Source organism: Anomaloglossus baeobatrachus, unplaced genomic scaffold, assembly GCF_048569485.1.
Source record: "Anomaloglossus baeobatrachus isolate aAnoBae1 unplaced genomic scaffold, aAnoBae1.hap1 Scaffold_574, whole genome shotgun sequence".
Taxonomy (NCBI): Eukaryota; Metazoa; Chordata; class Amphibia; order Anura; family Aromobatidae; genus Anomaloglossus; species Anomaloglossus baeobatrachus.
The window spans coordinates 51,018-78,127 of record NW_027444936.1 but is presented as its reverse complement, the minus strand read 5'-3'; the positions used below and the strand labels follow the sequence as shown (position 1 = coordinate 78,127).

At 54.7% G+C, this 27,110-nt stretch overlaps 1 protein-coding gene and 1 pseudogene across 1 annotated transcript in view; one reads left to right on the top strand and one right to left on the bottom strand.

Annotated features, from left to right (window-relative positions):
- The window catches only part of LOC142284800 (phosphatidylinositol 3-kinase C2 domain-containing subunit gamma-like), a 51,722-nt gene that overhangs the window by 3,805 nt on the left and 20,807 nt on the right, over positions 1-27,110 (top strand). The window lies entirely within an intron of this gene.
- Positions 24,649-26,493, bottom strand: LOC142284801 (uncharacterized; annotated as a pseudogene).

The window sequence follows — 27,110 nt, the reverse complement described above, 5'->3', positions numbered from 1 at the left end:
TGTATACAGGGGGGGCACTGCAGACGCTATATACAGGGGGGGCACTGCGGACGCTGTATACAGGGGGGGCACTGCGGACGCTGTATACAGGGGGGGCACTGCAGACGCTGTATACAGGGGGGGCACTGCAGACGCTGTATACAGGGGGGGCACTGCGGACGCTGTATACAGGGGGGGCACTGCGGACGCTATATACAGGGGGGGCACTGCAGACGCTGTATACAGGGGGGGCACTGCGGACGCTGTATACAGGGGGGGCACTGCAGACGCTGTATACAGGGGGGCACTGCGGACACTGTATACAGGGGGGGCACTGCGGACGCTGTATACAGGGGGGGCACTGCAGACGCTGTATACAGGGGGGGCACTGCGGACGCTGTATACAGGGGGGGGCACTGCAGACGCTGTATACAGGGGGGGCACTGCAGACGCTATATACAGGGGGGGCACTGCAGACGCTATATACAGGGGGGGCACTGCGGACGCTGTATACAGGGGGGGCACTGCGGACGCTGTATACAGGGGGGGCACTGCGGACGCTGTATACAGGGGGGGCACTGCAGACGCTGTATACAGGGGGGGCACTGCAGACGCTATATACAGGGGGGGCACTGCGGACGCTGTATACAGGGGGGGCACTGCGGACGCTGTATACAGGGGGGGCACTGCGGACGCTGTATACAGGGGGGGCACTGCGGACGCTGTATACAGGGGGGGCACTGCGGACGCTGTATACAGGGGGGGCACTGCGGACGCTGTATACAGGGGGGGCACTGCGGACGCTGTATACAGGGGGGGCACTGCAGACGCTGTATACAGGGGGGGCACTGCGGACGCTGTATACAGGGGGGGCACTGCGGACGCTGTATACAGGGGGGACACTGCGGACGCTGTATACAGGGGGGACACTGCGGACGCTGTATACAGGGGGGGCACTGCGGACGCTATATACAGGGGGGGCACTGCAGACGCTATATACAGGGGGGGCACTGCGGACGCTGTATACAGGGGGGGCACTGCGGACGCTGTATACAGGGGGGGCACTGCGGACGCTGTATACAGGGGGGGCACTGCGGACGCTATATACAGGGGGGGCACTGCGGACGCTGTATACAGGGGGGGCACTGCGGACGCTGTATACAGGGGGGGCACTGCGGACGCTATATACAGGGGGGGCACTGCGGACGCTATAGCAACTTTGAAGCTAATTAAAGAACATGAGGACTTCTTGGACGAGGCAGAAGCAACAATTCAGGATATGGAAAGTGAGAAAAGCTTCAGAACACATACAGAGGCTGAAAAGTGGACACATGTGACCAAAAGAAGCCAGCGGATCAAGTGGTCGGCACCACCCACACAGCTTAGCAACCAATATGAAGCCCTCATGCTGGAGAACGAAAATGGCACAGCTCAGGATGATACCGTCTCTACAGGAGAAGACACAGTATCATCAAAAGAAGTTACTTTGTCAACAAAAGCAGAAACAAAAGACACTCAAAAGCACTCAGGAGCAACAAGCCGTGCATCCAGAAAGAAAAGAAGAGTGGTAGTTATGGGCGACTCACTACTAAGAGGCACGGAGGCAACTATCTGCAGGCCGGACATAACCGCACGAGAAGTATGCTGCCTCCCTGGAGCAAAAATCAAGGATGTGGCCAACAGGATACCAACTATCCTCGGATCCAAGGACGAATACCCATTCCTATTGATACATGTAGGAACAAACGACACGGCAAGAAATGATCTGCCAACTATTTGTGAAGACTTTGAAATTCTGGGGAAGAAAATAAAGGAACGGAACGTACAGGTTGTTTTCTCATCAATCCTCCCAGTCGATGGCCATGGTGTCAGAAGATGGAATAGGATACTAAATTTGAACAACTGGCTACGACGGTGGTGCAGGCAGCAAGGATTTGGATTCTTAGACCATGGAGTGAATTACCTCTACGATGGACTTCTCGCAAGAGACGGGATACACCTCACAAAACCTGGGAAACACACGTTCGCCAGAAGGCTTGCCACACTCATCAGGAGGGCTTTAAACTAGAAGAAGAGGGGATGGGAGAAAAAACAGCAGACAAGAACATGCAGCAGAAGGACAAACTAATCAAGGATACTAGATGCCGTAAAGAGGACCCAAGACAGGGTAATCAGAAGGAAGCTGAGAAAAGGGGAGCAAAACTTCTTTCCTGCATGCTGACCAATGCAAGAAGCCTGACCAATAAGATGGAGGAACTGGAGCTGGTAATGTATGAGGAGAAATACGACATAGTAGGAATAACTGAGACATGGTTAGATGATAGTTATGACTGGGCGGCTAACCTGCAAGGATATGAATTGTTTAGGAGGGATCGTAAAAAAAGGAAAGGGGGTGGAGTCTGTCTATATATAAAGTCCAGGGGGTGGAGTCTGTCTATATATAAAGCCCAGGGGGTGGAGTCTGTCTATATATAAAGTCCAGTTTAAAGCCCAGACTAAGAGAAGATATTCAAGAGGGAAATGAAGAGGTGGAGTCTCTATGGGTGGAGATACAAGGAGGGAAAACTAATAAAATCCTCATAGGGGTTTGTTATAAGCCACCAAATATAACAGAAACCACTGAAAATGTATTATTGAAACAAATAGACAAAGCAGCAAATCACAATGAGGTGATTATTATGGGGGACTTCAATTACCCCGATATAGACTGGGAAACTGAAACCTGCGTATCTCAGAAAGGAAACCGGTTTCTGTCAGTAACTAAGGACAATTATCTGTCCCAACTTGTGCCGGGCCCAACTAGAGGGTCAGCCCTTCTGGACTTAATTTTAACCAACAGGCCAGATAGAATAACAGACGTACGAGTGGATGGGCACCTAGGGAATAGTGACCACAATATAATACAATTCCACTTGTCCTTCAGTAAGGTGCCTTGGAGGGGGGTTACAAAAACGCTGAATTTCAGGAAAGCAAAGTTTGATCAGCTTAGAGAAGACCTTCGCCAAATTGATTGGGACAATGTCCTCAAAAATGGGAGCACAGAAAATAAGTGGGAAATTTTTAAATCAGTATTAAACACCCACTGCGAGCTAGCCATACCATACAGAAATAAAAGGGCTAGGAACAGGAGAAAACCAATGTGGCTAAATAAGGAGGTAAAAGGGGCAATGAATAATAAGAAAAAGGCATTTAAAAAGCTAAAACAAGAAGGCAGCGAGGAAGCATTAAAAATATATAGAGAAAAAAATAAAATGTGTAAAAAACAAATATATTTAGCAAAAGTAGAAACTGAGAGACTCATTGCTAAGGAAAGCAAAACAAATCCCAAACTATTCTTTAATTATATAAACAGAAAAAAGATTAAAATTGATGGTGTTGGCCCTTTAAAGAATAATGAGGGTAAAATCATAGAAAGCGATGTGGGAAAAGCAAATGTTTTAAATACTTTTTTCTCAACTGTGTTCACACAGGAAAAGCATATGCCAGGGGAAATGCAGAGTGATCATGTAAATGCCCCATTAAGTATGACCTGCCTAACCCAGGAAGAAGTGCAGAACCGACTTAGTAACATTAAAATTGACAAATCACCAGGCCCTGATGGCATTCACCCTCGGGTATTAAGGGAGTTAAGTAATGTGATAGACAGGCCTCTATTCCTTTTATTTAAAGACTCTATAGAAACTGGGTCTGTTCCACTGGATTGGCGGCTAGCAAATGTGGTACCAATATTCAAAAAAGGGTGCAAAAGGGAACCTGGAAACTATAGGCCGGTAAGCTTAACATCTGTTGTGGGTAAAATGTTTGAAGGGTTTTTAAGGGATACTATTATGGAATGTCTCAATGTTAATAACTGTTTAACTCCATATCAACATGGATTTATGAAGGATCGCTCCTGTCAAACTAACCTGATCAGCTTCTATGAGGATGTAAGCTCTCACATGGACCGAGGAGAATCATTGGATGTCATTTATCTCGACTTCGGTAAAGCATTTGACACTGTCCCACATAAAAGACTGCTAAGTAAAATGAGAAAGCTTGGGCTCGGGGAAAATGTGTGTAGATGGGTAGGTAGCTGGCTTAGTGGTAGAAAACAAAGAGTGGTTATTAATGGTGCATACTCAGATTGGGCCAGGGTTACTAGTGGGGTGCCACAGGGGTCTGTATTGGGCCCCCTACTATTTAATATATTTATTAATGATCTGGTGGATGGTTTACAGAGTAAAATATCAGTATTTGCAGATGATACAAAACTATGTAAGGTAGTTAACACAAAGGAGGACAGTTTGCAACTACAGATGGACTTGAGTAAATTGGAGAATTGGGCTGAAAAATGGCAAATGAGGTTTAACACAGATAAGTGTAAGGTTATGCACATGGGAAGGAGAAACAGATGCTACGATTACTTACTAAATGGGAAACTGCTGGGGAAATCAGACATGGAAAAAGACTTAGGCATCTTAGTGAATAAGAATCTAAATTGGAGTGCCCAGTGTCAGGCAGCAGCCACCAAAGCAAATAGGGTGATGGGATGCATTAGAAGAGGTCTGGGGGCACGAGATGAAAACATCATTCTCCCTCTGTACAAATCACTAGTTAGACCACACTTGGAGTATTGTGTGCAATTTTGGGCGCCGGTGCTGAAGAAAGACATTACTGAACTTGAAAGTGTTCAGAGGCGGGCTACTAAAATAATAAATGGAATGGGTGCATTACAATACACGGAAAGGTTATCAAAATTAGGTCTATTTACTCTAGAAAAGAGAAGACTTAGGGGAGACCTAATAAATATGTACAAATATATCAGAGGGCCATATAGAGATCTCTCCCATGATCTGTTTGTACCAAGGACTATGACAAGAACAAGGGGGCATTCTTTTCGATTGGAGGAAAGAAAATTCCTACATCAGCATAGAAAAGGGTTCTTCACGGTAAGAGCAGTGAGGCTCTGGAACTCTCTTCCTGAGGAAGTGGTGATGGCCAACTCACTGAATGAATTTAAGAGAGGAATGGATGCATTTCTTGTTAGCAAAAGTATAGAAGGTTATAAATAGCATAATCTTACAGGTAGATAGAAGAGCGACCTAGATTATTAGAGGAATGGGTGGGCTGCAACACAAAGACAGGTTATTAAACTTGGGGTTAGTTAGTTAGGAAAAACAAAGGCTTAGGGGGATCTAATCACAATGTATAAATATATGAGGGGACAGTACAGAGACCTTTCCAAAGATCTCTTTACACCTAGGCCTGCGACTGGAACACGGGGGCATCCGCTACGTCTTGAGGAAAGAATGTTTAATCATAATCACAGATGAGGATTCTTTACTGTACGAGCAGTGAGACTATGGAGCTCTCTGCCGTATGATGTTGTATTGAGGGATTCACAAGTAAAATTTAAGCAGAGCCTGATCGCATTAATTGAAAAATATAATATTACCAGTTATGTATATTGGATTTTATGACAGGGTGTTGATCCAGGGAACTAGTCTGATTGCCGTATGTGGAGTCAGGAAGGAATTTTTTTCCCCATTGGAGCTTATTTGACACATTGGGGTTTTTTTGCCTTCCTCTGGATCAACATGTTAGGCTACAGGTTGAACTAGATGGACTTAGAGTCTCCCTTCAACCTTAAAAACTATGAAACTATGAAACTATGAAACTATGAAACTATATACAGGGGGGGCACTGCGGACGCTGTATACAGGGGGGGCACTGCGGACGCTGTATACAGGGGGGGCACTGCGGACGCTGTATACAGGGGGGGCACTGCGGACGCTGTATACAGGGGGGGCACTGCGGACGCTGTATACAGGGGGGGGCACTGCGGACGCTGTATACAGGGGGGGCACTGCGGACGCTGTATACAGGGGGGCACTGCGGACGCTGTATACAGGGGGGGCACTGCGGACGCTGTATACAGGGGGGGGCACTGCGGACGCTGTATACAGGGGGGGCACTGCGGACGCTGTATACAGGGGGGGCACTGCGGACGCTGTATACAGGGGGGGCACTGCGGACGCTGTATACAGGGGGGGCACTGCGGACGCTGTATACAGGGGGGGCACTGCGGACGCTGTATACAGGGGGGGCACTGCGGACGCTGTATACAGGGGGGGCACTGCGGACGCTGTATACAGGGGGGGCACTGCGGACGCTGTATACGGGGGGGCACTGCGGACGCTGTATACAGGGGGGGCACTGCGGACGCTGTATACAGGGGGGGCACTGCGGACGCTGTATACAGGGGGGGCACTGCGGACGCTGTATACAGGGGGGGCACTGCGGACGCTGTATACAGGGGGGGCACTGCGGACGCTGTATACAGGGGGGGCACTGCGGACGCTGTATACAGGGGGGGCACTGCGGACGCTGTATACAGGGGGGGCACTGCGGACGCTGTATACAGGGGGGGCACTGCGGACGCTGTATACAGGGGGGGCACTGCGGACGCTGTATACAGGGGGGGCACTGCGGACGCTGTATACAGGGGGGGCACTGCGGACGCTGTATACAGGGGGGGCACTGCGGACGCTGTATACAGGGGGGGGCACTGCGGACGCTGTATACAGGGGGGGCACTGCGGACGCTGTATACAGGGGGGGCACTGCGGACGCTGTATACAGGGGGGGGCACTGCGGACGCTGTATACAGGGGGGGCACTGCGGACACTGTATACAGGGGGGGCACTGCGGACGCTGTATACAGGGGGGGCACTTCAGACACTGCATATGGGGCGGTGTATGATGACACTGTATACGTGGGGGGCACTGCGGACGCTGTATATGGGGCAGTGTATGATGACATTGTATACAGGGAAGTGCACTGCGGACGCCATATACAGAGGGTTGTATGATAACACTATATACGGGGGGGCACTGCGGACAATTTGCATGGGGGGTTGTATGGTGACGCTGAGGGGTGCACAACGGACACTGTGTTGTCATGCCAGTGACGGTTAGATAGCAATGACAATGTGCACCTGAGCTGTCCCTCAAGCTAAGGGACCCTAGGCTATCTCTATCCCCAGGATTACCCCTGAAGGTAGAGATGCCTGAGTCTTGTACCTTGCTAAGCTCCTGGATATGACTCAACTAAATATCCCCCCTCAAGGGAGTAAAGCGTCAAGAGAGTAAGCATGACAGGGCTCTAATATCTTCTCCAATTGGAAGCTGCGCTGCAGCTAAAGGAATGAACCCCTCTGCTTAACAGAAACAAGCTCCTTCACCATGGTCAGAGTAGAAATTCTATATCCAGTATGGAGTGAAGCCAGGGGTGGGTAGATATAGCAGAGGAGAAATATAGTCTCAAGCTGCATCTGAAGTCTAGTAGAATTCTCAGCCAGCAGGGAAAGGGTCCTTAACACCTTCATAGCATAGAAGGAAAAATAAATCGACAATACAGCAGTCAAGTGAGCTCTACAGAAGGCCTGCAGATTGAACGCTGTGACCTCCTGACCACAGGCTACCCAGAGGTGAAACCAGGACGTAACACACTCTTGACAGTGTCACCCTTCTACAAAATTCCTCCTGACCCTCAGGAGCGGATAAGATGCATGGAAGGAGCATATCAACCTACTAGCGTTCACTTCCAATGCTGGGACCCACCGACTTTCTCCAGGACCATAACCCTTCTAGTGCACGAAATATTGGAGGGAGCGACAAACAAAATGAGTATTCACGATCCTTGCCACCTGAAACTGTAAATTACCATCACCAATAACTGGAGGCGGTGGTGAGGCTGGCGGTGGTGAGGCTGGCGGTGGTGAGGCTGGCGGTGGTGAGGCTGGCGGTGGTGAGGGTGGCGTCTCTGGAGAACATATTTCTTGAGCAATGACCTGTGAAAAACATTGTGGATTTTAAGTGCTTAAGATGAGAGGACACCGGATTAATAACGGCGATTACTTTGTACTGACCAATGAAACAAGGGCCTAATTGCAAAGAAGGAATCTTAAACTCTATTTTTGGTGGTCAGCTATACGTAATCATTCACACACAGGTCCGGACCTGATGAACGTCTGTTATCAGCCGTGCATTTGTGTCTGTCCCCCATAACCTTTAGGTTGCTTTGGACGCCATGTCTTATAGAAGAGAACAAAGAAGAAAATCGTTTGTCCCCAGGAACCCAAGAAGACCCATGTCTACTGAAAACACCGAATTGAGGGTGAAAGCCGCGTGCACCAGACTATCGCGACCTAACAGAGGTCTCATTGCGATGATTGTTTAATACAAATTCAGTCAAGAGTAGGTAAGACGACCAATCCTCCTGATTATCAGACTCAAAACCCCTTGGGTAAATCTCTAGCCTTTGGTTCTTAGATTGAGGATGGGACAACGAAGAAAATGTAAGATGAACGCCCAGACGAGTACAAAACACTTTCCAAAATGTAGATACAAACGGAGTTCCCCGATCTGACACCGCATCGGAGGGAACCTGGTGAAGCTTCACAATCTCAGTAATGAACACTTGAGATAAAGTTTTAGCGCTGGGGAGCGTGGGTAAGGCGCCATTTTACTAAAATCACCACCGCCTCTAAAATCACAGTCATTCCAGCGGATGAAGTTGTATCCATGGTCTGTAAGGTATAGCCGACGGTAAGAGAGATCCGGAAGGACGAGTATGCAGGGTACAAACATTACAAGGTGAGCACACATTCAACCACATCCTGACTCAACCTCGGCCACCAAAAACAATGAGAAAGGCCATCCAAGGTCGCTTTACTACCTGGGTGACCCACAAGAGCCAGGTTATGATGCCCTCCTAAAAGCTTGAGAATGTAAAGGCACAAACAATCTCCCTGACGGACAAGCAGCAGGGGGTCCCCTGAGCCTTCAATACCTCACCCTCAAGATCAGATCACAATGGTGAAAACCACCACTGCTTCCTGTAGAATAGGAACAGAGTCTTCAGAACTACCTCCCCCTATGAAACTCCGGGACTAATCATCTCCTTTACCGTTTTTAACCCCAGGACGGTAAGTGACAACAAAATTAAACCTGGTAAACAACAAAGGCCACCTGGCTTGTCTAGAATTAAGATATTAAGAGGATTCAAGATAAGGCAGATTTTATAATTGGTAATCACAATGACAAGGTGAACTGCCCCCTCTAAAAGATGACGCCACTCCTCAAAAGCCAACCTAATGGCTAAAAGTTCTCTATTGCCAATATCATAATTCTTTTAGGCTAACGACACATTTTTTAGAGAAAAAGATGCATGAATGCCACTTACTAGGGGATGACCACTGAGACAACACAGCCCCAACCCCCACCTCAAATGCATCAACCTCAACAATAAATGGTTGAAAAACATTGGGTTGAGTGATAAGAGGAGCCTTGGAAAAACATTTCTTCAAGAAAGAAAATGCCTAGAGAGAGGGGTCGGACCACCTCAAAAAGTCTGCACCTTTTTTGTCATATCACTGAGAGGATTGACAAACGACGAGAAGTTCCAAAACCCCAAAATTGAACTTCTTGAATGGCAAAAACACATTTTTCCAGTTTGACATACAGTTTATTATCCTGTAATATCATGACAATCATTTGTCGCGGGCAGGGGGTGACTGACCATGTCAGGGAAGGCTACCCGAGGCGCTCGGATCCGGGATCGTGGCTGGGGCTCGAGTGGCAGCCAGATCTGGGGCTCGTGCAGCGGCCCGTCGCCCACAACAATAAAAAGGGGGGTATTTACAGGGGAAGAGTTTGTCAGTGACGCCACCCGTGGGTTGCGGTGATTATTGGTGACACTGCCGCTGCCTTGGTTTGAGGGTGCCCAGGGCTGATGGAGTGGGGCAGCAAGGTGGAATTCCCTCCACAGGTAGGGGAGGTGTAGTCCCGGGGCCCAGAGGATGATGAGGGGGGTTGCAGGGAGCAGTCTTTAAAAGGGACCGGATGGTACCGGTGTACTCACTGTGGAAATAAATCACACAAAGTCCGTATTGTAAACCAAGGCCGGATGCCGGGAGCCTCTGGAGGGGTGTGCTAGGTCCCGCACATGGCTGACAGGGCAGGGGCCCTTCCTCCTGCACTTGTAGTTTCTTGTGTGGTGACTTAATCCGCATAAAACGGGAGAAGTCCGCTCCCTGTGTTATGTACTGTGGGAGCCACTGACTGCAAAAATCTGACCCGTGGGTTCAGGCGGACACCCTATCCCCCTCGTTGGGCTTCCATTTCGCTCTCTGGGCTACTTGTGGGACAGGATCTGGAATCTTGTCCCCTGCTGGCTAATCGGTAAGGTGCTTGAAGCGGTCCTTGCCCTGAGGTCCAGGTACCCCGACTGTGCACGGCCTCCAGACCGGATTCCCGCTGTCGGCACCGGCGAGCTACAACCCTGCCCTGGTCCACTTAAGGTCTCCCGTGATGGGATCTCCGTCGCCTGTGACCCTACTCTGTCGTCTGCCACCTAGTCCGCTCAGGTAGTCTGGTAGTCCAGAGGCTCCAACCCCTGACCCCACTTCACTCCACGCTCCTCTCACTTTCTCTCTCCTGACTAATCTGCTGTGTTTCCTCCCTCAGGACCCCTAGGTGGGCGTTCCTATCTGCCTGGCCATGCCCACTGGTGTGTCTCTATTGTCCCGGGGGGGTGACTAGGCTTTTGTGGTTGGTGTTACCTGTGTGTGGTGTTTTGTTGGAAGGCCAAGGAGGATGGAGGTCTGCACCTGGTAGATTTGTGCAGTCTCTGTGACAACGTGGTTTTGCCAGGGCGTCACACATGCACAATGTGGAGGCAGATCCTCGCACCCTTTTCAGAGAAAACATCCATGAAATTGGACAGAAAAGGGTCACAGTTTTAGTGGAGATGGTAGAGATGGTCATACTGAGGCAATTATCCTTGCAGAAATCACTCTACCTATCTCCCTATTCTACCAATAACAGGATTGTGCACAACCAAGCGGGGAAGACCAAGTCCAATAGAAGTAGGGAGACCTTTGAAGACATAAGCGGAGAGGGGCTCCTTCTGAAGAGCCCCCATGTGAAGGTTCACATTATGCAATATTTGCAATAAACTTCCCTGGCCAAGAGGTGCAAAATCAATAGCGAATATGGAGGTGGACCTCACCAACTCACTGCGGTAGACCATGGATCAGAGCAAGCCAAGACTCAGCCATATTGGCTCCAAGCCCACTATCCAGAAGGACGGAAATAGGATCGGTCTTCATACCAAAAACAACTTCAGCGGATAAGATAAACTAAGACGCGCATGCGGAGGAAATATATATGCCCATGTTCTAATCCTCTACACAACCCGGTGTCAACAGTATACTGACGGTCTCTTTTGTTTAGGTACTGAAGGACACACCCCAATAAAATGACCCCTACCACCACAACAAGAAACCAAACCCCCATCTTACAGCGAACCACAAGAGGCCCAGTCTCAGGAGAGGCCCCCCTGACAGCAAGGGTTCATCAGAGCTTACAGGAGGAACTTCAGCCCTTGGGAGCACAAATGGAGGTGGGGTCATCCCAGGTCTATGTCTGAGTCCTCTATCGATCCGTGTGGCCATATCGGCCTCTAATGTCTCAGGAGTTTCATATAGTACCAGTGCATCTGTGTCGCCCCGGGACAAGGGGTACTCAGATCCGGGCCAAGGGGTCACTTCTGTGGGTATCACGGTGGCGTGACCCGGTCTGTGATCCCAGGCTCCACAGTAAGAAGGGGATTAGGTAAGGGAGATTGTCCGTGACGCCACCCGTGGTGTGCGGTGAGGTAACGGAGCACCGTCGCTGCCGGTTAATCGATCCCGGGGATGGTGGTGGGCAGCAAGGTGGTGATTTCCCTCCACGGGTAGGGTGTTGGTGTCCCGGGACCCCGGTGAGGTGGTGCAGGGAGGAGATGGAGACGGTCTGAGAGCTGTGCGTCCGGTTGGACCGGGGGATGTTTTTACTCACAGTTCGCTTTGCAAGAAAATTCACACAGAGTCAGGAATTAATCAGAAACTGCCGGAGTCCGCAGCCTTCGGTACGGGGGTGTTAGTGTCCCACACACGGTGCAGCAGCCCCTGTTCTTTCCCTGCAGCCAGGTGACTCTCTCTCCACTCTCTTTCTCTTTCTCCTCAGCCGGGAACGGGGAGTCCACTCCCCTGCAGTGATCCGGGTCACCCTTGGTACCGGCGGGCCGCTACCCTGCCCCGGCTACCTCTGGCCCCTTCCTCACTAACAGCCTGTCCCGGCCCTTTTGGAGCACGCTTCTGTAGCAGCTCGGGAGCTACAACTCCGGGCTCCTCTCCTGTCTCTCTCTCCACACACTCTCTCCAGCCCCTCCCCTCCTGCTCTGTTTTGCTCTTACACTGGGGGAGGTGGTTTGTCCTGCTGCACTGGTGTGGGATCAGGTTACCAAGGAGGATTAACTCTTTCTGTGACAACCTGGCTTTGCCAGGGCGTCACACACCCCCTTGGTAAAACACAGCCCGTCCTCGGGCTGTCTGGGCACCAACATTTATTGAAACTGGAAAAAAGGAAAAATCAACACATTACAATCATACATCTTCCCACATCAGGAGGTACGTTTTCTTAAACTCTAAATATCCTGCCACCACCCCACCTGCTGTGCAGATGGCCTCCTCCTGAACTTAAAGACGCTGAACAGGCGTGACAGTCCATAAAACAGTCAACTTTAAACTTTCGGGTAGCCGTCCATGCTCCGCTACCACTGCTGCTGCTGCCGCCACTCCCAGTACGGGGCACGGGTTCCGTGCTCTGCCTCCTGCTCAGGAGCCAGGCACACTCGGATGCCCTCGGCGCCGGCTACAACCGGCCTCGCTAACTGCCGAGGGCCCCATCGCTCAGTGGCCTGCTCCTCCTCTTTGCAGGTGCACTCCGGCTGCTCCACAGCTGGGACGGGGTACCTGGGAGCGGCCAGCGCCGCATCTGGGGCAGACTTCTGGCCGGGTGTCGCCTCTGCTGCGGCCGTGCGGACTGCCGGGGCCGACGTCATCACCGTTGCGGCTGGGCGGACTGCTGGAGCCGGGTGAGATGTCATCGGGGTTGCGGCTACTGCTTGTCCAGGAGCGGAATTAGGCAAAGCCCTGGCGTCCCTGCCTTTACAGTCCTGGTCACATGAACTGCAGTTCCTTCCTACTGCTCCCCCTTGGTACTCGGGAGCAGTCCTACTAGCAACTTTTTAAAGTCAGGCTTCTTCTCTGTTCTGCTGGTGCATGCGATGGTGAAACAATGTGTCCTACAGGCCTATACATTGCTGCGGGCTGTTGAGCTGCTGATGTTTGTGTTGAAGACGTGACGTTCCCGTGGTGGGATTCTAGACCTGACACCGCGCTGTGCGCCTCCTGCTGTCTACAAGCGCGTTTCCATACTCCACATCCGCGCCTCCCTCTCCAGGGGGGAGGCATCTGGCTACAACCCCTGGCTCTGAGGATGTTCATTCTGTTGTTTACTTTTGTTTATAAAAGCAGATCACTGACAGCACAAAACTAAAGTCATGTCAGATGGCGACTTTCTGGCTTTAAGAAACACTAAAAAATCCAGAAAACAAAATGTGAAGCCAGTAACGGTTATTGTTCAAGACCAAAGGGGGGGGGGATTATGGAATCACTCAATTATGAGAAAAAAATCATGGAATCATGAAAAACAAACAAACAAAAGAAGACTCCAGTACATCACTAGTATTTTGTTGCACCAACTCTGGCTTTTATAACAGCTTGCAGTCTCTGGGGCATGGACTTAATGAGTGACAAACAGGACTCTTCATCAGTCTGCCTCCAGCTTTCTATGATGGCTGCTGCAGATCTGCTTTGCAGGTCGGATCTTGTCATGGAGCATTTTCTTCAACTTCCACCAAAGATTTTCTTTTGTATTGAGATCCGGACTATTTTCAGGCCATGACATTGACCTTATGCGTCTTCTTTCAAGGAATGTTTTCACAGTTTGTGCTGTATGGCACTATGCATTATCATCTTGATAAATGATTTCATCATCCCCAAACATCCTTTCAATTGATGGGATGAGAAAAGTGTCTAAAATTTCAATGTAAACTTGGGCATTTCTTGAAGATGTAATGACAGCCATCGCCCCAGTGCCTTTACCTGACATGCAGCCCCAGATCATCAATGACTGTAATAATTTACATCTTCTCTTCAGGCAGTCATCTTTTTATTGTTTAGCTTTTCTGTTTGTAAATCCCATTTCCTTTAGGCGGTTTCTTACAGTTCGGTCACAGACATTGACTCCAGTTTCCTCCCATTCGTTCCTCATTTATTTTGTTGGGCATTTCCTGTTTTAGAGACATATTGCTCTGAGTTTCCTGTTTTGATGCTTTGATGTCTTCCTTGGTCTACCAGTATGTTTGCCTTTAACAACCTTCCCATGTTGTTTGTATTTGGTCCAGATTTTAGACACAGCTGTGAACAGCCAACATCTTTTGCAACATTGCGTGATGATTTACCCTCTTTTAAGAGTTTGATAATCCTCTCCTTTGTTTCATTTGACATCTCTCATGTTGGAGCCATGATTCATGTCAGTCCACTTGGTGCAACAGCTCTCCAAGGTGTGAACACTCCTTTTTAGATGCAGACTAACGAACAGATCTTATTTGATGCAGATGTTAGTTTTGGGAATGAAAATTTACAGGGTGATTCCATAATTTTTACCTCAGAATTGAGTGATTCCATAATTTTTCCCCCTGTTTGGTCTTGAAAAGTAACCGCTACGTTACACATTATGTATTCATGACTTTTTTAGTGTTTCTTAAAGCCTGAAAGCTGACATTTGAAATTGTGATGCCCCTGGCCTATCAGGTCGTCACAAGGTATTGCGCAATCTGCCCTCCCGTACAGTATCCACCTCCTTCTTGGTTATGGGTCCCCAACTACATGGTGTTGCCCACATCAGCGAATCAAAATCCTAGGTACACTCTGCACCACACCCACCAAACACACCAGTGGGTAACATGAGTGGAAAAGAGTCGCCCACCTGGGGGGTTGGAGAGGGGAGGTCAGGAGTGTCAGGAGAGAGGAGTTGAGCTTGAGAGGTGAAGGAGAGAGGAGGTCAGGAGCAGGGCTCCCCGGAAGCCATCTAGATAGCAGACGGTGGTCTGGGCCTAGAGGAGCTGGACCCCTGGTTGCAGGGGATTGTGGCAAGGGGCTTGGGTCTGTCGAGTAGGACAGTTGGCGGCCTTGCACCATCATCGGGCTGGGACCAGGGCACGACTGGTACGTGGACCCTTGGTCAGGGAATAGCTTCAGGCAACCTGACAATTTACCCGAAGAGAACGGAGCCTTCAAGATCCGCTCTCCACCCGCTCCAAAATCGGGGCACTAGCACAACGAGGGGGATAGGACTTTCCACTAAAAACAGTCCAGAAAATCCCAAGCGTGAACCCTGAGAGCAAGCTCCCACAGTTAGCCACAGTGGGGAGCGGGACCCGGCAAGTTCCATACTATTGGGACCACCAAAGAAGTAAACTTAGTGCCAGGAGGCAGGTCACGGATCACCAGGCAGTACCCTTGGGGACGGGACCCGATCTAGCTCCCCTCAGCGGCAGCGGTGTTTAGAACTTTGGTTTATCCAGTTGTCAGTGTCAGCTTAATGGACTAAGTGAGTACGCAAGTGACCCCTTCACTAACCACGGCACTCCGCCACACCATCACCGAGTCCCGGGGTATTCCCCTACCCGTGTAGGGTTCTAACACCTGGCTGCCCCATTCCATCATCCCCGGGTACTCCCAACTGCAGCGGTGGTACTCCAAATAACGCTCAAGCCCGTCTCCTCCGGACCCTCACACCCACCACGGACAGGACCAACATATTCATCGTCTCCGGAGTTCTCTGCCCCCATCACCTCTTCCTCCTCCCTTTATCCTCGGCTCCTGCACCTTCACTAACATTTCTCTGTTACCATGAGCCCCCCTCGGTCCATGGACTCCCTAGACACTCACCAGTGCGACGACTGTCCGGACCTCACATGAAATGGTATCCCTTCCTCATCCTCCTCTGCTTCCTCATCCTCCTCTGGGACCTCCTCCCGCAGATTATACAGCGTGCTCTCCAGCATGTAGATGAGTGGATAGTGATGATGATGACGGCATCCTTCCTCCTCTGCTTCCTCCTTCCTCATCCTCCTCTGCTTCCTCCTTCCTCATCCTCCTCTGCTTCCTCCTCTTGCTCTGGGACCTCCTCCTGCAGATTATACAGCGTGCTCTCCAGCATGTAGATGAGTGAATAGTGATGATGATGACGGCATCCTTCCTCCTCTGCTTCCTCCTTCCTCATCCTCCTCTGCTTCCTCCTTCCTCTTCCTCTGCTTCCTCCTTCCTCCTCTGCTTCCTCCTCTTGCTCTGGGACCTCCTCCTGCAGATTATACAGCGTGCTCTCCAGCATGTAGATGAGTGAATAGTGATGATGATGACGGCATCCTTCCTCCTCTGCTTCCTCCTTCCTCATCCTCCTCTGCTTCCTCCTTCCTCTTCCTCTGCTTCCTCCTTCCTCCTCTGCTTCCTCCTCTTGCTCTGGGACTTCCTCCTGCAGATTATACAGCGTGCTCTCCAGCATGTAGATGAGTGGATAGTGATGATGATGACAGCATTCTTCCTCCTCCTCTGCTTCCTCCTCTGCTTCCTCCTTCCTCCTCTGCTTCCTCCTTCCTCCTCTGCTTCCTCCTTCCTCCTCTGCTTCCTCCTTCCTCCTCTGCTTCCTCCTTCCTGCTCTGGGACTTCCTCCTGCAGATTATACAGAGTGATCTCCAGCATGTAGATGAGTGGATAGTGATGATGATGGTGACATCCTCAGTGATAACCATCTTTGTAGCCATTTCTAACAAGTGCAGGAGAGTGCAGAGGTCCTTCATCTGTGCCCACTCCACATTCGGGATTTGCCCACCTCTGTACTGCATTGTTCAAGGTTAGGTGTCATAGCATAGTGCGCCAGGGCTCGCTGCTGCTGCCACAATCGCTGCCACATGCGCAGAGGGGAATTCCACCGTGTCGGCACATCGCATACCAACCGGTTAGTCGGTAGGCCGAAAGACCTTTGTATGGTTGCAGGTCAGTTAGCCGATACACACCAACCGCCTCTTATGCAGCAGCGCATCCAGCCCAGGAGACTGGGATAGAAATGTCTGTACACCCAGGTTCAGGACGTGAGCCATGCACGGCACATGTGTGATGTCGCCAGGCGTAGGGCCGCCAACAGGTCAGCACCATTATCGCACACGGCCTTCCCTGGCTCCAGTGGAGACAACCATTGATGACACTTGTCCTGGATATCGTCCACAACTCTGCCGCTGTGACTGCGGTCTCCGGTGCAGATTAATATCAGGGCTGCCTGATTGTGAGCCCCGGCCGAGCTGTGCGGAGGTCGGGGGATTCTCTCTGCAGTAGTCTTACATTAATGGAAAGGTTGAGGACGCAAGTGGAGGCCCTAGAGGAGGTGGAGGCCCTAGAGGAGGTGGAGGCCCTAGAGGAGGTGGAGGACCTAGAGGAGGTGGAGGCCCTAGAGGAGGTGGAGGCCCTAGAGGAGGTGGAGGCCCTAGAGGAGGTGGAGGCCCTAGAGGAGGTGGAGGCCCTAGAGGAGGTGGAGGCCCTAGAGGAGGTGGAGGAAGTGATGCATCCAGAATTTTGGCCCACAAGCCTTGGGGATTTCAACACTTGAGAAGCAGCTCCTTCCCCGCCTGTCCCCGCAGCCACCAGAGTCGACACTGCCCTCAGCACAGATCCCTGCGGTCCCTGCTGCTCCCAGTACAGTTCCCTGCGGTCCCTGATGCTCCCAGTACAGATCCCTGCGGCCCCCACTGCTCCCAGTACAGATCCCTGCAGTCCACACTCCTCCCAGTACAGATCACTGCGGTCCCCACTGCTCCCAGTACAGATCCCTGCGGCCCCCACTGCTCCTAGTACAGATCCCTGCGGCCCCCACTGCTCCCAGTACAGATCCCTGCGGCCCCCACTGCTCCCAGTACAGAATCCTGCGGCCCCCACTGCTCCCAGTACAGATCCCTGCGGTCCCCACTGCTCCCAGTACAGATCCCTGCAGCCCCCACTGCTCCCAGTACAGATCCCTGCGGCCCCCACTGCTCCCAGTACAGATCCCTGCGGCCCCCACTGCTCCCAGTACAGATCACTGCGGCCCCCACTGCTCCCAGTACAGATCCCTGCGGCCCCCACTGCTCCCAGTACAGATCCCTGCGGTCCCCACTGCTCCCAGTACAGATCACTGCGGTCCCCACTGCTCCCAGTACAGATCCCTGCGGCCCCCACTGCTCCCAGTACAGATCCCTGCGGTCCCCACTGCTCCCAGTACAGATCCCTGCGGTCCCCACTGCTCCCAGTACAGATCCCTGCGGTCCCCACTGCTCCCAGTACAGATCCCTGCGGCCCCCACTGCTCCCAGTACAGATCCCTGCGGTCCCCACTGCTCCCAGTACAGATCACTGCGGTCCCCACTGCTCCCAGTACAGATCCCTGCGGCCCCCACTGCTCCCAGTACAGATCCCTGCAGTCTCCACTGCTCCCAGTACAGATCCCTGCGGCCCCCACTGCTCCCAGTACAGATCCCTGCGGCCCCCACTGCTCCCAGTACAGATCCCTGCGGCCCCCACTGCTCCCAGTACAGATCCCTGCGCTCCCCACTGCTCCCAGTACAGATCCCTGCTGCCCCCACTGCTCCCAGTACAGATCCCTGCGGCCCCCACTGCTCCCAGTACAGATCCCTGCGCTCCCCACTGCTCCCAGTACAGATCCCTGCGGCCCCCACTGCTCCCAGTACAGATCCCTGCGGCCCCCACTGCTCCCAGTACAGATCCCTGCGGCCCCCACTGCTCCCAGTACAGACCCCTGCGGCCCCCACTGCTCCCAGTACAGATCCCTGCGGTCCCCACTGCTCCCAGTACAGATCCCTGCGGCCCCCACTGCTCCCAGTACAGATCCCTGCGGCACCCCACTGCTCCCAGTACAGATCCCTGCGGCCCCCACTGCTCCCAGTACAGATCCCTGCAGTCCCCACTGCTCCCAGTACAGATCCCTGCGGCCCCCACTGCTCCCAGTACAGATCCCTGCGTCCCCCACTGCTCCCAGTACAGATCCCTGCGTCCCCCACTGCTCCCAGTACAGATCCCTGCGGTCCCCACTGCTCCCAGTACAGATCCCTGCGGCCCCCACTGCTCCCAGTACAGATCCCTGCGGTCCCCACTGCTCCCAGTACAGATCCCTGCGGCCCCCACTGCTCCCAGTACAGATCCCTGCGGCCCCCACTGCTCCCAGTACAGATCCCTGCGGCCCCCACTGCTCCCAGTACAGATCCCTGCGGCCCCCACTGCTCCCAGTACAGATCCCTGCGGCCCCCACTGCTCCCAGTACAGATCCCTGCGGCCCCCACTGCTCCCAGTACAGATCCCTGCGGCCCCCCTGCTCCCAGTACAGATCCCTGCGGTCCCCACTGCTCCCAGTACAGATCCCCGCGGCCCCCACTGCTCCCAGTACAGATCCCTGCGGCCCCCACTGCTCCCAGCACAGATCCCTGCGACCCCCCCCCACTGCTCCCAGTACAGATCCCTGCTGCCCCCACTGCTCCCAGTACAGATCTCTGCGGCCCCCCCTGCTCCCAGTACAGATCCCTGCGGTCCCCACTGCTCCCAGTACAGATCCCTGCGGCCCCCACTGCTCCCAGTACAGATCCCTGCGGCCCCCACTGCTCCCAGTACAGATCCCTGCGGCCCCCACTGCTCCCAGTACAGATCCCTGCGGCCCCCACTGCTCCCAGTACAGATCCCTGCGGTCCCCACTGCTCCCAGTACAGATCCCTGCGGCCCCCACTGCTCCCAGTACAGATCCCTGCGGCCCCCACTGCTCCCAGTACAGATCCCTGCGGCCCACACTGCTCCCAGTACAGATCCCTGCGGTCCCCACTGCTCCCAGTACAGATCCCTGCGGCCCCCACTGCTCCCAGTACAGATCCCTGCGGCCCCCACTGCTCCCAGTACAGATCCCTGCGGTCCCCACTGCTCCCAGTACAGATCCCTGCGCTCCCCACTGCTCCCAGTACAGATCCCTGCGGCCCCCCTGCTCCCAGTACAGATCCCTGCGTCCCCCACTGCTCCCAGTACAGATCCCTGCGGCCCCCACTGCTCCCAGTACAGATCCCTGCGGCCCCCACTGCTCCCAGTACAGATCCCTGCGGTCCCCACTGCTCCCAGTACAGATCCCTGCGGCCCCCACTGCTCCCAGTACAGATCCCTGCGGCCCCCCACTGCTCCCAGTACAGATCCCTGCGGCCCCCACTGCTCCCAGTACAGATCCCTGCGGCCCCCACTGCTCCCAGTACAGATCCCTGCGGCCCCCACTGCTCCCAGTACAGATCCCTGCGGCCCCCACTGCTCCCAGTACAGATCCCTGCGGCCCCCACTGCTCCCAGTACAGATCCCTGCGGCCCCCACTGCTCCCAGTACAGATCCCTGCAGCCCCCACTGCTCCCAGTACAGATCCCTGCGGCCCCCACTGCTCCCAGTACAGATCCCTGCGGCCCCCACTGCTCCAGTACAGATCCCTGCGGCCCCCACTGCTCCCAGTACAGATCCCTGCGGTCCCCACTGCTCCCAGTACAGATCCCTGCGGCCCCCACTGCTCCCAGTACAGATCCCTGCGGCCCCCACTGCTCCCAGTACAGATCCCTGCGGCCCCCACTGCTCCCAGTACAGATCCCTGCGGCCCCCACTGCTCCCAGTACAGATCCCTGCGGCCCCCACTGCTCCCAGTACAGATCCCTGCGGCCCCCACTGCTCCCAGTACAGATCCCTGCGGCCCCCACTGCTCCCAGTACAGATCCCTGCGGTCCCCACTGCTCCCAGTACAGATCCCTGCGGCCCCCACTGCTCCCAGTACAGATCCCTGCGGTCCCCACTGCTCCCAGTACAGATCCCTGCAGCCCCCACTGCTCCCAGTACAGATCCTGCGGCCCCCACTGCTCCCAGTACAGATCCCTGCGGTCCCCACTGCCCCCAGTACAGATCCCTGCGGTCCCCACTGCTCCCAGTACAGATCCCTGCGGCCCCCACTGCTCCCAGTACAGATCCCTGCGGCCCCCCACTGCTCCCAGCACAGATCCCTGCGACCCCCCCACTGCTCCCAGTACATATCCTGCGGCCCCCACTGCTCCCAGTACAGATCCCTGCAGCCCCCACTGCTTCCAGTACAGATCCCCTGCGGTCCCCACTGCTCCCAGTACAGATCCCTGCGGTCCCCACTGCTCCCAGTACAGATCCCTGCGGTCCCCACTGCTCCCAGTACAGATCCCTGCGGCCCCCACTGCTCCCAGTACAGATCCCTGCGGCCCCCCACTGCTCCCAGTACAGATCCCTGCAGTCCCCCACTGCTCCCAGTACAGATCCCCTGCGGTATCCCACTGCTCCCAGTACAGATCCCTGCTGTCCCCACTGCTCCCAGTACAGATCCCTGCAGCCCCCACTGCTCCAGTACAGATCCCTGCGGCCCCCACTGCTCCAGTACAGATCCCTGCGGTCCCCACTGCTCCCAGTACAGATCCTGCGGCCCCACTGCTCCCAGTACAGATCCCTGCGGCCCCCCACTGCTCCCAGTACAGATCCCTGCGGCTCCCCCACTGCTCCCCAGTACAGATCCCTGCGGCCCCCACTGCTCCCAGTACAGATCCCTGCGGCCCCCACTGCTCCCAGTACAGATCCCTGCGGCCCCCACTGCTCCCAGTACAGATCCCTGCGGCCCCCACTGCTCCCAGTACAGATCCCTGCGGCCCCCACTGCTCCCAGTACAGATCCCTGCAGGTCCCCTACTGCTCCCAGTACAGATCCCTGCAGTCCCCACTGCCTCCCAGTACAGATCCCTGCGACCCCCCCACTGCTTCCAGTACAGATCCCTGCGACCCCCCCACTGCTTCCAGTACAGATCCCTGCGGCCCCCACTGCTCCCAGTACAGATCCCTGCGGTCCCCACTGCTCCCAGTACAGATCCCTGCGGCCCCCACTGCTTCCAGTACAGATCCCTGCGGTCCCCACTGCTCCCAGTACAGATCCCTGCGACCCCCCCACTGCTTCCAGTACAGATCCCTGCGGCCCCACTGCTCCCAGTACAGATCCCTGCGGCCCCCACTGCTCCAGTACAGATCCCTGCAGTCCCCACTGCTCCCAGTACAGATCCCTGCGGTATCCCACTGCTCCCAGTACAGATCCCTGCGACCCCCCCCACTGCTTCCAGTACAGATCCCTGCGGTCCCCACTGCTCCCAGTACAGATCCTGCGGTCCCCACTGCTCCCAGTACAGATCCCTGCGGCCCCCACTGCTCCCAGTACAGATCCCTGCGGCCCCCACTGCTCCCAGTACAGATCCCTGCGGCCCCCACTGCTCCCAGTACAGATCCCTGCAGTCCCCTACTGCTCCCAGTACAGATCCCTGCCCGGCCCCCACTGCTCCCAGTACAGATCCCTGCGGCCCCACTGCTCCCAGTACAGATCCCTGCGGCCCCACTGCTCCCAGTACAGATCCCTGCGGTCCCCACTGCTCCCAGTACAGATCCCTGCGGTCCCCACTGCTCCAGTACAGATCCCTGCGGCCCCCACTGCTCCCAGTACAGATCCCTGCGGCCCCCACTGCTCCCAGTACAGATCCCTGCGGCCCCCACTGCTCCCAGTACAGATCCCCTGCGGCCCCCACTGCTCCCAGTACAGATCCCTGCGGCCCCCACTGCTCCCAGTACAGATCCCTGCGGCCCCCACTGCTCCCAGTACAGATCCCTGCAGTCCCCACTGCTCCCAGTACAGATCCCTGCGACCCCCCCACTGCTTCCAGTACAGATCCCTGCGACCCCCCCACTGCTCCCAGTACAGATCCCTGCGGCCCCCACTGCTCCCAGTACAGATCCCTGCGGTCCCCACTGCTCCCAGTACAGATCCCTGCGGCCCCCACTGCTTCCAGTACAGATCCCTGCGGTCCCCACTGCTCCCAGTACAGATCCCTGCGACCCCCCCACTGCTTCCAGTACAGATCCCTGCGGTCCCCACTGCTCCCAGTACAGATCCCTGCGGCCCCCACTGCTCCCAGTACAGATCCCTGCGCTCCCCACTGCTCCCAGTACAGATCTTTGCGGCCCCCACTGCTCCCAGTACAGATCCCTGCGGACTCCACTGCTCCCAGTACAGATCCCTGCGGTCCCCACTGCTCCCAGTACAGATCCCTGCGGCCCCCACTGCTCCCAGTACAGATCCCTGCGGCCCCCACTGCCCCCAGTACAGATCCCTGCGGTCCCCACTGCTCCCAGTACAGATCCCTGCGGCCCCCACTGCTCCCAGTACAGATCCCTGCGGCCCCCACTGCTCCCAGTACAGATCCCTGCAGTCCCCACTGCTCCCAGTACAGATCCCTGCAGTCCCCACTGCTCCCAGTACAGATCCCTGCGACCCCCACTGCCCCCAGTACAGATCCCTGCGGCCCCCACTGCCCCCAGTACAGATCCCTGCAGTCCCCACTGCTCCCAGTACAGATCCCTGCAGTCCCCACTGCTCCCAGTACAGATCCCTGCGACCCCCACTGCCCCCAGTACAGATCCCTGCGGCCCCCACTGCTCCCAGTACAGATCCCTGCAGTCCCCACTGCTTCCAGTACAGATCCCTGCGGTCCCCACTGCTCCCAGTACAGATCCCTGCGACCCCCCCACTGCTTCCAGTACAGATCCCTGCGCTCCCCACTGCTCCCAGTACAGATCCCTGCGACCCCCCCACTGCTCCCAGTACAGATCCCTGCGCTCCCCACTGCTCCCAGTACAGATCCCTGCGCTCCCCACTGCTCCCAGTACAGATCCCTGCGGCCCCCACTGCTCCCAGTACAGATCCCTGCGGCCCCCACTGCTTCCAGTACAGATCCCTGCGGTCCCCACTGCTCCCAGTACAGATCCCTGCGGTCCCCACTGCTCCCAGTACAGATCCCTGCGGTCCCCACTGCTCCCAGTACAGATCCCTGCGGCCCCCACTGCTCCCAGTACAGATCCCTGCGCTCCCCACTGCTCCCAGTACAGATCCCTGCGGTCCCCACTGCTCCCAGTACAGATCCCTGTGCTCCCCACTGCTCCCAGTACAGATCCCTGCGGTCCCCACTGCTTCCAGTACAGATCCCTGCGGCCCCCACTGCTCCCAGTACAGATCCCTGCAGTCCCCACTACTCCCAGTACAGATCCCTGCGGCCCCCACTGCTCCCAGTACAGATCCCTGCGGTCCCCACTGCTCCCAGTACAGTTCCCTGCAGTCCCCACTACTCCCAGTACAGATCCCTGCGGCCCCCACTGCTCCCAGTACAGATCCCTGCGGCCCCCACTGCTCACAGTACAGATCCCTGCGGCCCCCACTGCTCCCAGTACAGATCCCTGCGGCCCCCACTGCTCCCAGTACAGATCCCTGCGGCCCCCACTGCTCACAGTACAGATCCCTGCGGCCCCCACTGCTCCCAGTACAGATCCCTGCGGCCCCCACTGCTCCCAGTACAGATCCCTGCGGCCCCCACTGCTCCCAGTACAGATCCCTGCGGCCCCCACTGCTCCCAGTACAGATCCCTGCGGCCCCCACTGCTAACAAAAGTCCATTTAGAGAATGTACCATTTATGACTGCTCTTTGTTTCCTATCTTTTAGCCAGTTCCTTACCCTTCTGCTTTTATAGGTTCACCTGGTCGTGGCTTCTGGAGCTTCAGTATAAGATTGTTAATGTCACAGGATCAAATGCCTTTACAAAGTCCAGACAAATCAGCAACAGTTTTTGTTTTCTCCTGGTTGCAGCTGCTGATTGTTGTTGCAGCTGCTGATTGTTGTTGCAGCTGCAGGGCTTGTTGTTGCTGTTGCTTGGCTTGTTGTTGCTGCTGCTGGGCTTGTTGTTGCTGGGCTTAGCTGTTGCTGGGCTTGCTGTTGTTGCTGTTTCTAAGCTTGCTGTTGCTGGGCTTGCTGTTGGTGCTGTTGCTGGGCTTAGCTGGTGCTGAGCTTGCTGTTGTTGCTGTTGCTGGGCTTAGCTGGTGCTGAGCTTGCTGTTGTTGCTGTTGCTGGGCTTAGCTGTTGCTGGGCTTAGCTGTTGCTGAGCTTGCTGTTGCTGGGCTTAGCTGTTGCTGAGCTTGCTGTTGCTGAGCTTGCTGTTGTTGCTGTTGCTGGGCTTAGCTGTTGCTGGTGTTGTTGTTGCTGAGCTTGCTGTTGCTGGGCTTAGCTGTTGCTGTGCTTAGCTGTTGCTGGGCTTGCTGTTGTTGCTGTTGTTGCTGTTAATGGGCTTGCTGCTGTTGCTGGGCTTACTGTTGCTGGGCTTGTTGTTGTTGCTATTGCTGGGCTTGCTGTTGCTGAACTTGCTGTTCCAGGGCTTGCTTCTGTTCCTGAGCTTGCTGTTGCTGAGCTTGCTGCTTTTGCTGGGCTTGCTGTTGCTGGGCTTAGCTGTTGCTGAGCTTGCTGTTGTTGCTGTTGCTGGGCTTAGCTGTTGTTGCTGTTGCTGGGCTTAGCTGTTCTTGCTGTTGCTGGGCTTAGCTGTTGCTGCTGTTGCTGGGCTTGCTGTTGCTGGGCTTGCTGTTGCTGGGCTTGCTGTTGCTGGGCTTGCTGTTGTTGCTGAGCTTGCTGTTGTTGCTGTTGCTGGGCTTGCTGTTGTTCCTGTTGCTGAGCTTAGCTGTTACTGAGCTTGCTGTTGTTGCTGGGCTTGCTGTTGCTGAGCTTGCTGTTGTTGGTGTTGCTGGGCTTAGCTGTTGCTGAGCTTGCTGTTGTTGCTGTTGCTGGGCTTAGCTGTTGCTGCTGTTGCTGAGCTTGCTGTTGTTGCTGTTGCTGGGCGTATCTGTTGCTGGGCGTAGCTGTTGCTGGGCGTAGCTGTTGCTGGGCTTAGCTGTTGCTGGGCGTAGCTGTTGCTGGGCGTAGCTGTTGCTGGGCTTAGCTGTTGCTGAGCTTGCTGTTGTTGCTGTTGCTGGGCTTAGCTGTTGCTGAGCTTGCTATTGTTGCTGTTGCTGGGCTTAGCTGTTGCTGCTGTTGCTGAGCTTGCTGTTGTTGCTGTTGCTGGGCGTAGCTGTTGCTGGGCTTAGCTGTTGCTGGGCTTGCTGTTGTTGCTGTTGTTGCTGTTGCTGGGCTTGCTGCTGTTGCTGGGCTTGTTGTTGTTGCTATTGCTGGGCTTGCTGTTGCTGAGCTTGCTGCTTTTGCTGGGCTTGCTGTTGCTGGGCTTGCTGCTGGTGCTGTTGTTGCTGTTCCTAGATGTTCACCTAGACCAGCTGCTTTATCAGCTCCTCTCTTTTGTACGCCCGCACTCCCACACGTATGGCCGCCTTCACCCAGGACATGCTAATTGTTCCTGGGAATCTTGCTTGCGCTTCTAGCCCCGGCTGTAAGGTTCTGACCCGCTCGGCTGCGTGTTGAGGTAGATACAGGACCCGTTTACATGTAAATGTCCGGCTGGTGAATTCAGGCTCCATAAACCAATCAGTGGCACAAACTAAAAACATCCTTTTTACGACAGAAGGTAAAAAGTCCATGTGTGAGTGCGGGCTGTCCCCGCTGGAGGTCTGCACACCTCCACACACCGACGTCTGAAGGAGACTACTGGTCTCCATGTTCCCTGATGCACCACGCCTGTCTAATGACTGCTCAAAATACCCGGCCCTGACCCCCCCAATAACCCAGCATTAACCCTGCCGGAGCCTTCCAGGCTTACACCCCCGAGGCTCAACCTCGATGATACATGTCTCCCCTCAAGGACACCCCCGAGGCTCAACCTCGATGATACATATCTCCCCTCATGGACACCCCCGAGGCTCAACCTCAATGATACATATCTCCCATCAAGGACACCCCCGAGGCTCAGCCTCGATGATACATATCTCCCCTCAAGGACACCCCTGAGGCTCAACCTCGATGATACATATCTCCCCTCATGGACACCCCCGAGGCTCAACCTCAATGATACATATCTCCCATCAAGGACACCCCCGAGGCTCAACCTCGATGATACATATCTCCCATCAAGGACACCCCCGAGGCTCAACCTCGATGATGCATATCTCCCCTCAAGGACACCCCCGAGGCTCAACCTCGATGATACATATCTCCCCTCAAGGACAACCCCGAGGCTCAGCCTCGATGATACATATCTCCCCTCAAGGACACCCCCGAGGCTCAGCCTCGATGATACATATCTCCCCTCAAGGACACCCCTGAGGCTCAGCCTCGA